The following is a 4273-nucleotide window of genomic DNA, read 5'->3' as shown; positions in this document are numbered from 1 at the left end:
GAGGAGGGGGCGCCGGGGAGACGCTCCCGCGGCTCTCACCGTGGGTGCTCGGGGTCACCGGCTGCTAGGCTCGGAGGCCCTCTGGGACCCGGGGGTGTGAGTGGGAATGTCTGTGTGTGTGTGTGTGTGTGTGTTGTGTGCGCGCACGCGCGCGGGCCTGTATATGTCAAAGATAGAGAAGAGGGAGGGAGAGCTTTAATATTTTTCCTGTGACTTACGAGCCCGCGGGTGAGATGTTGGCTGTGCATAGGTCCGTGTGTGCATCAGTGTGACTGTGTATTTCTGGTCTGTTTTACGAGTGAATGTCACGGGGCTTTGGGGGGGGGTTCTGGATACAAGCTTGTGAATGTGTTTCTGGGTCTCAGCGGTACTGAGTGATGTGCCTGCGTGAGGTTGTGTGTCTGCGTGCGATTGTTTATAGGAGGATTGTGTGACTGCGTGAGGTACTACATGGGTGGGATTGTGCCTGTGTGGGGTTCAGTGTTCGCAGGGACTTGTGTGTCCGTGTGGGCCTGTTTGCAAGCGAGTTGGGTTGCGTGGGGCTGTGGGGCTGCGCATGTAGGGGGGAGTGCGCCTGTGAGGGGCTTTGGGCTGGCAAGAGGCTGTGGTGGGTGTCTGCAGGCGGTCGCGTGTGCGGCTGCGTTCTGCGTAGGGTCTCAGGTCCGGCAGGTGGGGGCTCGCCCTCAAGGCGTCGGGGATCGCACGGCGGTAGAAGAGCCCCTTAAGGCGCGAACAGGCGGTGCTGGGGTCGGGGCGCAGCGAGACGTGTAGTAGTGAGGGGGTGGGGCGGGGAGAGAAGGCGGAGAAGAGGGGGCCTTCTATCCCCCGCCTCCCTTCGCCGCATCGGAGACGCAGCTTAGAGATCCTGCTACTTCCTGGCCCTGCAGTCCTGAAGGGACAGGGTTTGAGTTCCTGTCTGGTTGGGGGAGACACCACGGGCTGGGGGTGGAAGAGGCAGCGATAACTGAAACTGGGAGATCCTGGGACAGCCCAGTAGCGGTCGGCAAGGGCTGTCCGGAGAGGAGGGACGCGGCTCAGCTACAATGAAAAGACTAGGCCGAGACAAAGAACAGGACCCGGCCTCGGGCCCCGACTGCGCCTCCAGGTTCGCCCCGGGGTTGAGGGGCGGCCTGCCGGCGCGCCAAAATGGGCGCGTGGAACCTGGCGGCGGGGCCGGGCGCGGCCCCTCTTAGTCCTGGTCCCCCAGCTATTCCAGAGCCCCGGGGGGCACGTAATTACCCGCCCCAGGGCGGGGCCGCGGTAATGGGGCTTCTGAGCGCAGCTGGCGGGCGCCACGCGGAGCCGCGGGGTTGTGATTGAGCGTTCTGCAGGCCCGCCCCTCCCCAGGCCTTCGCCGCCCACGCAGCCATTCATTCATTCATCCATCCATCCGGTCTCTCCATCCACCCACCTTTCTACCCATCCACGTGTCGGTCCATCCACCCGATTTACCGCGCCAGGGATCACGCAGATATGTCAGACCTAGCTCGACCCACTTTCTCCTGCCAGTCAGTCGGTCTTAACTCTCCCGGGCTGCCACCTCCACTTCCTCTTTCTAAAGCTCTCTGCTGTGCCAGGAGCTCACCCCACGACTTCTATCACGCTTGGGTTTTGTGGCTCAGTGAACTCTTGACTCACCATCCCCCCACTAAGGTATCCATATGTCAACTCCAACCCACTCCGTTCATAATTACTTGCCAGGTGGGAAAGGGTGCCTCCTCTCTCGCCTTCCCTAGGGTCTTGCTGGAGAAGGTGGGTGGCAAGCCGCACACGCGGGTTTGAGTGCCTTCTTCAGCCCAGCCCCCTCTGGCCCGGGGGTAGAAGGGGTACATGATGCCACTGTTGAGCCTCCAGATGTTCTGTGAAGGGTCTGGTGGCCTCTGCCTGAAGGGGCTGGTACCTCAGTGGCCTTAAGAGTTACTTTCCAACCTATTATTGGTACTCAAGTTAAAAAATAAATTCCAGGGCTCTAGTCTAGAACTAAGCAATAGGATTGAGCAGAGTCTTTGTACAGGCTGTTCCTGCTGCCTAGGAATCTGCATTTTCACAGCCATGTTTAGGAACCACCAGCAAGAAGCATCTTACAGCCTTCCCAGACTCCTTAGCATGCTGCCCAGAACTGGCCCCAACCACAGCTTCTCTACTAGAAAGGAATCCCTAAGGTTCCAGGCAGCCCAGCTCCTCTTTGGACTGTGGTCTCCCCATATTTATATTATAAGGCTACTTAGTCTCTGTTCAATTATCTGGCCTGGGAACCAGGGTCACTCAGTCTAGAAGCTTCTGGGTAAACCAGGAGACACCCACTGTGAACACCATTAAGGCCAGTGACAGAAGAGCCCAAATCCCTGCTAAGGACTCCCTCAACCCCTGTCACAGAGTCTCCTGACCCTAAGCCCAAGACAGTCCCCATCACATCCTGACTTAGCCACCTCCTCCATACAGCTACCCCACAAGGCCAAGACTGTCAGAGGGAGTGTGAAGAGGCTCCCTCCTAGAAAGCAGGGACATGATCCCCCCCCCCCATTTCTGAGTGATCAAAAGAAGGAAAACTCCCAGTGGATGATGATGAGATCCCCTGAACAATCAGCTCCCCCTACCCCTGACTTCATGTCCTACCTATCAACCCCACTTACCACATTGTCCCTCACTGTTCCTGGAGTTCACACTCTCAGCTCTGGGATTTTAGAGTTGCTGGTCCTGACACCTGGACTGCTCTGCTCCACCAATGTGCTATATAATCGATCACTTTATGTACTTTGTAGGTATTTTTGTCTTTTACTCTCTGGTGTATCTTCTATACCTGGAATGATGCCTGGTACACATTCCTTAAGTTTTTGTTGAATGAATGAATGAGTGAATGAAAGAAAGAATGAGCCTAAACCAAGCCCTCCTCCTGTGAGATTGACTTTGCCCAGTTTTCTCTTTTTTGAACCAACAGCCCTCTTGGAGAAAATGGGAGTGAGCAGAATAGCAGTACCAGGACAGGTCCTGTGACCTGCCTAAGGTTTGTCATCAGTGTCGAGATTCTGGGAGTGTGTCCCAAGGGGTAGAGAGATGGGATGGTGGTGGGGTGGCTTGTTCCCAAAACAACAGAGCCCTCTACATGTTCTAGGGGCCTCTCTTACTCCCCTTGGGAGCTCTTATGGGCAGTCCCGGGTCAGTGGGGTAGAGGGATCTAGATTCAGGAGGGCTGCCATTCACATCTGCCAAAAGGAGGAAGAAACCCCTATCTGACCAGGGCCCTTCCACAGGTATTATCACAGAGAATCACATGACAGCACTCCAAGGCCAGGATCTGCCCACCCATGAGAGGAGAACGCAGGCTCACCGCCTACAAAGAACTTACCACAATTCAATTCCACCTAACTTAGATTCAAGAGAAGCCCTGCTTGCCTCTGCCTAGCACAGTACCTTGCATGTATGTACCAAATGACATGAATGGAGTGGCAACTTCAGATTCAGACCAAAGTCTGCATGGCCCTCAAACCCTTGGATTGTTCCATCAGATTGGATAGGCAGGATTACAGGGGATCATGGTGGCAGCACCCAGCAATGACTCCATAAATGTTGAGGGAGCAACCAACAGAGGAGACTGCCTGGCCAGCAGGCTCCTGCTCCCCTGGGATCTGACTCCAGCTTCCACTGAGTTGAATCCTGACCCAAGGTAGACAGGATCTTCCCTTGCTTGGCTGGTGTAAAGTTCTGTGGGGCAGGGTAGTGTGCTCACAGGTCTGAGAGGGCCCAGTGCTTCCTGAGGAGGTGTGGCTGTGGTCAGGAGAGCCTGGGTCTGGACAGGTCAGCCCTTTGTTTGCTGAGCACCATCTGAATGCTGCTTTCATGCAAAGCATGTGTTCAGACACCATTCCAGTGTTAAATAATAAACAGGAGTGGGAGAAGGAGACTGGAGAAGACAGTGGGTAGAGGACTCCCAGCAGGGGTCTGGGGAAGTATAGGTGATAGGGGGAGCCAAGGATGAGGCTCACTGACAGGCCTCCAGGGGCTCTCCAGGTGGGAATAAGGGAAATCCAGGGAAGCCCACCGGGCCAGTCAGGTATCACTGAGACCCAGAAATCACATTTAAGCTCAGCCCTGGTCTGATTACCACCAGTCTGTAGGCCTGGGGTCAGAGGTGAGCCAGGTTTTAATCTCATTCTGCACATTTATTGAGCAATGGGGCACCTGTTTCAAATCACGTTTCTTCCCTTTCCCCCATCAGTCCATTCTACCTGTCTCAGAAACTGGGTCACTGAGGTCCAGACAATTAACTTACCTA

Source organism: Otolemur garnettii, unplaced genomic scaffold (assembly GCF_000181295.1).
Source record: "Otolemur garnettii isolate 467f Iridium unplaced genomic scaffold, OtoGar3 scaffold00046, whole genome shotgun sequence".
Lineage (NCBI taxonomy): Eukaryota > Metazoa > Chordata > Mammalia > Primates > Galagidae > Otolemur > Otolemur garnettii.
This window is presented reverse-complemented; position numbering follows the sequence as displayed.